The sequence below is a fragment of the Manis pentadactyla genome, chromosome 6 (genome assembly GCF_030020395.1).
Source record: "Manis pentadactyla isolate mManPen7 chromosome 6, mManPen7.hap1, whole genome shotgun sequence".
NCBI lineage: Eukaryota > Metazoa > Chordata > Mammalia > Pholidota > Manidae > Manis > Manis pentadactyla.
In genome coordinates this window covers 155,909,141-155,915,827 of record NC_080024.1, presented here as the reverse complement: position 1 = coordinate 155,915,827, position 6,687 = coordinate 155,909,141, and positions in this window count along the sequence as shown.

Sequence of the window (6,687 nt, the reverse complement as noted above, 5' to 3'; positions counted from 1 at the left end):
TACAACCTACCACACGTCCCTGCTATTGTGAAAAAGCCTATTTTCGCCTTTAAAATGAGTAGAGTATCACACGGTCACTAACAGGCAAAACTCTAGAAAGCACCTGTAGAAGCGGCTCTCACGTGGCCTGAGACATGACCGCTGGCAAACTGGACTCTTTCCCAAAGTGAGACACAGAGGAGGAGGGTCTGCAAGTGACGCGCAGCTCGCAGTCGGGGGGCCGCCCTGGGCCAGCCTTGGGGGGAGAGCGTGGGAGCATCGCGAGGGCCGAGGTGAGTCTGCCCCACCGCAGGCGGGGGGAGTCTGGCTTATTTCATAAACTTTGGGGGTGGGGGCGAGGGGACCAGGATTGGGATATAAAAGGAAGTCGTGGTGAGGTAGTTTTGGGATTAACGTAAATGCAGATTCAGGAAAGAAAGACTTGTGAGCTGCAGCCTGTTCTTTGTGGCCTGGAGAGATCTGTGCTGCACCGGATGGAGTCCGGCCTGGGGGGCACTCAGTGAGTGCTGAGGGCACCGCCCGCCTCTGAGCTGGGTTTGGGGCACAGGGACTCCCAATCTTGAGATCGAAGGAATCTAAGTGGTGAGCAAAGAAAGATACTAATCTTTTTGATTTGACATCCTATGCTTAAGACCTGCCATCCATTAAAAAGGGTACATTAACGCATTGAGTTATGGATGGAAAGATTTTGATTGGAAAGATTGTTAGCCATCAGGCACTTGGCCATGGGGAGAAGAGCAGCTGTTTGTTCACCCAGAAGACAGTCACCAAGCGCCCGCCAGGTGCCTGCATTGTTCGGGTCACTTGGATTATATCCACACACAAAACAGACAAACACCCCTGCTCCTGCGGGACTTAACCTCCTAGCGGGAGGACATGGGCAGCAGCCGTCAAGAACCGGCGTTAGCAGGATGAGACGGGGGAAGGAGGAACTGGCGTGGGGCGCAGACCTGGAGGGCATGGTCTGCGGGTGGGCGGGCACGCTGGGGGCTGGGAAACCATGGGGCTCGGGGCTCAGCGGGAGCTGACACCCACAGCATGTTCACGCTTCCCTGGCTTACTCGGGTCACGCACTCCAATGGTCCCTGTCACTGGACTTTCCGCTGGTGGCCCCACTAGAGAACAAAACTGCTGGACTGGGATTTCACGTCTATGGCTGCTGGGTTTTCTTCCCAGGCATTTGCCGTGGGTCAGATATCAACACAAGCTTCAGCAGACAGCAGGCAAAGGAGGAGAAGGACTCTGGAGAAATCACAGATTGAGGGACCCTCTCTGGAGCCCACCGATGGCCTGCCGTCTGATGCTCTCAGAGCTCCAGCCGGGGTGGTCGGTTCTCATGAGATGGTGACGAGACACGGAAAGCGGGGCACTCGGGCTGAGCACACCAGGCCCACACCTGGAGGCAATCTGGCTCTTTATACCCAGCACTTTCAGACCCTTTGGCCTTTTAACCTTAACTTTTAAATATCTGCACTGTTTTAGAGGAATATATACTTGTAAATAAGTCAAACAACACAAAAGTAAAAAGAGTAGAAAATAAGAGTAAAAATGTTCTTAATTCCCCGAGACTCATGGTTACAAGTTTTTTTGTATGCGCCCCCCGACTCTTTACCATCCAGCCAGGAACAGGGTATGTGTGTTTAAGTGTGTCAAACAGTATACAGGGTGCATGTCTGAGTACTACTTAATATTACGCAGAATTACATTTGATACCTAGACATAAAGGATCTTATTTAAACAGAAAAGTGTTCATACATATTCTGTTCTGTGACTTAAAATTATGTTGGACTGTGGGCATGTCAGTGCGGGAGAGAACCATCTCATTTCATTTTCATTTCCAGTGTGACAATAGTATAACTTATTTATCTAACCTCTTTCTGATGAATGCTTGGATATTTTTAATTTTTTGCTGTTGAAAAATTCTGCAAGAGATATTATTAGACACATATGTAATGAAAATAAGCCTCTGGGCAGGTGCTGAGTTGTCCTGAAAGATAAATTCCTGTAAGTGGAATTCCCAAGCCAATGTGTGTGTATTTAACATTTTGATAGATACTGTTAGTTTTTCTCCAAAAAATGTGGTGTCACATAACAGGATGTGCCTATTATTCACATGTTCACCAAAAAAGTAGCATTGATAATTTAGTCTTTGCCAATCTGATAAGTGAACATAAATATCCAGTTCTCTGGTGTTTCTTTGTTGCTAAAGCTCGGCATCTGTCCTGCACCTACTGTACGGTTCCTATTTCTAAGGACTGCTTATCCATTTGTTTTCATATTCTCTAGTTGTCTTTTCCTTCTTTACCTTTTGACCTTTATAAAGAGATTAATACTTCATCTATTGGATAAATTACACATGTTTTTCCCATTTGTCATTTGTTTATTATGATATCTTTGGCCAAATAATTATTTATGTATATTTTGGTATTGGTCTCCTCTGCTAGAACAACAATAAAGCCTTCTATACCCCAAAGTTAAGATAGTCTCCTCTAGTTTATATCTTTATTTTCTAATAACTGTATATGTATAAATCCATCAACAGCTTACTTTACAAGTGTTGTAAAGGAGGCAGCTAACCTTTTCCCCTGAAGATTATCTCTTACTATTTATTGTATAATCTAGTGTTACTCCTTTGACTTTAAACAACCTTTATCATATAATTATAAAATCCCCAAATATACATGAATCTATCTCTGAACTCTTAATTTTGTTCCCAAACTCAGTTGTCTGTCTTTCAGAACTATTCTATCACAGCTGACCAGCTTGGGCAGGTCTACACAAGGCCCTTCTTCTTTTACAAACTTAGCTACCCCAGGACATTTTCTCTTTCAAATTAACTGCATATTTTCCAATAATGGATTAATCTTGCAGTTAGAGGTTAATTTGGGGAGAATGGACTTCTCTAAAATACCGAATTTCCTCTATAAGCACATGCTGTGGTCTCCATTTTTTTTAGGCTTTCATTTTCATTTTCCAATATAATATTTGGTTTAATGCATACACATTTCATATTATGTTAAATGTTAGGTGTGATGTAGCCCTTATTGCTATTGTGAATCATTATATGTAGAAAACATAATAGAATGTGTCTATATGCAAGTAAAAAGATGATATTTTACTTTAGCCAATTTTCCGAACACATAATATTATATTTTGGCTAAATGTTTAGACTTATTCTAAATCTATACTAACCATACAGTCTACTCATAAAGATTAGCTTTTAACTTCCAGTATTTTCACATTATTGTTTTCTTTAATAATAACTAAACCTCTAAAATAGGTAATAGTAGTAGGTCATGTTGTATGTTTCTCTCTTGAATCTTCAATCATTTTCTAGAAATTTCCTTTTAATTTTATTTAATAAAGGTCTTCACCATGAACAGCAGTAAAATTTTTTATTGTTTATGTTAATGTCTATCTAAACAACCATAACATCTCCTTCAATCTGTGTATGTATTGGGTGGGTATTGTGCTTTTGTTTAATACACCCTAAATTCCTTTGCCTCATATTTTTAATTTAAATTTTTGCATTAATTTTCACAAGTGATATTGGTCTAAATGTTTTTGTTCATGTTAATCTTTTTTTAAATGTCTTCATACATACTTTATATTATATGTATATTATACAGTACTGTATATTTATACAGCTTGGAAAATGAATTGTCATGCTCTGAGATTATTTAAATAACCTAGAAATTACCTATTCCTTGGGTTTATAGAATTTTCCTTTAAAACTACTTATTAGATCTTTGATACCTTTTTAATTTTATTATATCTATGGTAATTTGTTCCATTTATCTAAAGAAATGTGGTAAAATACAAATGCAAAGATGTCCCCTGAAGCATTATTTCTATTAGAGAAAAATGGAAAGCAACCTGAATATCCAAAAACCGCAGAGTAGCAGGCAAGCGACAAGTCATACTGGGCGATTATGCAGACATTAAAACTAACAAGCATGAAAATTATAGTAAAACAAAGAATTCAGGATATAAAAGTGAATGTGTTTTATCATTTTAATCTTGTAAAACAATGCATGTGTGACAAATAAGGGCATGCGTGGTGTGGGCTTATGGGGTCATAGATTGTTTTCTTTTTTTATTTCCCAGGCTCTCTACAGCCTGGTGTAGGGACTAACAGCAAGGGCTTGTGTGATACAATGAGTCATAAGAAATACATCATTCTGATAACCAAATTTGTACTTCCCAGGTATATTTGGTCTTCATCCACAGTTCCTGAAAATACTAAGTGCTCTCCTGAGGTCTGTGAGCTGCTCTAGCGAACTACTCAAACCTAAGGGGGAGGTCACGGGAGCCTCCAGTCTGTAGCCAGCAGGCAGAAGCACAGGGAACTGCCTGGGGCTTGAGACCAGCGTCTGGAGTGGGCGGTGGAGGGCAGGCTCGTAGGATGGAGCCCTTAACCTGGGGGATCTGGTTCTGTCTCCAGGCAGACAGCTTCAACATGAAGCTGGGTTCCTGGACATCCTGCTGGTGTTGGAGAATTGCTCGGTGTTGTGTGTGGGGGAGACTGCCTAGCCCCCAACACACTGGTATTGGGTCTGGGAACCCAAAGGAAGTACTACTGTTAGACTCTGCATGACATTATTGTTATATAGGAAGGAAAAACACCATTATAGCTTGAGAGCTGTCTGCCTGCTTCTTACTCCGGCTCCACCATCTACAGGCTTTACAACCCCGAGCAAATCCCATAACCTCCCATGCCTCAGTTTATCAACTACAAGAATCAAACATCCTAATACATTTACATAAACACACAAATGTTTCTGGCTTACAGCAAATTCTATGTTAAGTCTTTAAAAGCATCATTGAAAATGTTAAAAGAAAGAACAGTGTTAATCATTTTCTTCCTGAAATGCAGCCCGAAAAACACCTGCTTTTCAATAGATAAGATAGAGCTGGGAAATACCAGAAGATAAGATTTCATCTGAAAAGCAGGACAGCCCCTTTTTGAAAGAAATTGTCTTGGTTTGGAAAGGAGAAGCGGACAGAAGAGAGAAGGGGGTGGCAGAGAGAGTAAGTCTGTTTCCTTTAAAAGACAAGTCAAGGTAATGAACAAGTGGGTCCTTTGGTCCATTACTACTTGGTATCCACAGACCTAAGTCCACACCATTCCTATATTCTGTTCCCAAATGGGCTGCATCTTTCCTTCCTGTTTATTTCACCATCTTGATGGAAAAAAAATAGTCCATGCCTGGAGCAGGGAGCAAATATTTTGACAATGAGCGCAAAGAGTTTTATTGCAACTTTGACCATTAAATCAGGGACAGAACTCCCAAACATTTCAATTTGGCAACTGTCCGGAATGTTCTGGAGGCTGTCAAATGAGATCAGCACAGTCTTCTGCTCTTGTGTTAATTATTTCTGTTTGGACAGCCTGATTTCAAAGCATATTAATCCTGCCTGTGCATCTCAGATCCAATGCTTTTCATGAACAGCTGAGGTTCTCTGCGATTGTGACTGTTTTCCAGTGGACTGCACTGCAGGCCAGAAAGCTCTGTCCGCTTTGATGTGAAGTCTCCTGCCTTGGAGTCTGAAGATCCAAGCTGGTTCGGTGTCATCCTCGGCTGGGATTTAACACCAATCAGGGCCCGGACTGCCACCCTCTAAGCCCCAGGGCTGCCTCTGTGAGAGGCCCGGGATGGCTTTGCCATGCAGTACACCTCTGCGGGAAAATTAAGACCGTCTTCCGTTTGCTGTCCACGTCCCTTGCAGCCTTCATTAGGTTAAGCCTCAAGAAAGCTAAGAGAGCAAACAGACCACTTCCATATGATAGACAGAAATATTAATATATATGAAGAGCGAGGTGAAGTCGTGCCGTCAGGAAATGCATTCATTGAAGCACCTGCCTTCCTAGCAAGATTTAAAACAGGATCTTCAACTTCCACAAATTTTCAATCCAAGATGCTTGGCAGCACAATGCAGGTGAATCAAAGTAAGGAATAATTTCAAGACCTCCCGTGCAATTTGGAGTACAGAAAGATTCACCACAGTGGCTGCAGTGGGTCATCTGAGGGGAGATGAGCCCCTCAGGAGGGCGTGGTCTGCAGGGTGCACGGCATAGGCCAGGAATGGGCGAGGGAAGGTTTGTTTGCTTGTGCCTATTAGCCTGGCAGAGAGTGGGTGCTGGCGTCTTCCCAAAATAAGATGCTCATGTGGCTCCTCTCCCTGCACCAGGGTTGAGACTTGGAGAGGAGGTGGATGATGGGAAATCATGGGTCTGTAGGAAAGTGTCTCTGGGCAGTGGCAGCCAGAGCCCCGGAGACTATCTGTGATGGGGAACTAACTGCAAGAGGGGGTTCCAGGAAGCCATCTAGTCATGGGAGGAAGCGGGTCCCCCAGGTGCCGCCAGACACCCTGGGAGCCCCCCAGACCCAGGGCTACCTGGGAGGCAGAGAGGCAGCAGTGAGCAGCAGAACTGGGCGTCTGGGGTCCCCAACATTCCTCTGGGACACAATGCCCACCTTGGTGAAATGAGGGGCATGAACCCCGTTCTCCATAAATCCCTCACCATTCTGAATTCGGAGTCACTCAGGAAGAGCAAATCCTGATAATGCTTGGCACCAGGTTCTCAGGGAGCTGGGTCCTGCGTGGGGCTCTGGGGCTCCTTGCAAAGCAACCGTGACCCACCGAGCAGGCAACGCAAACCCCGACACGAGGCTCGGCAGGCTC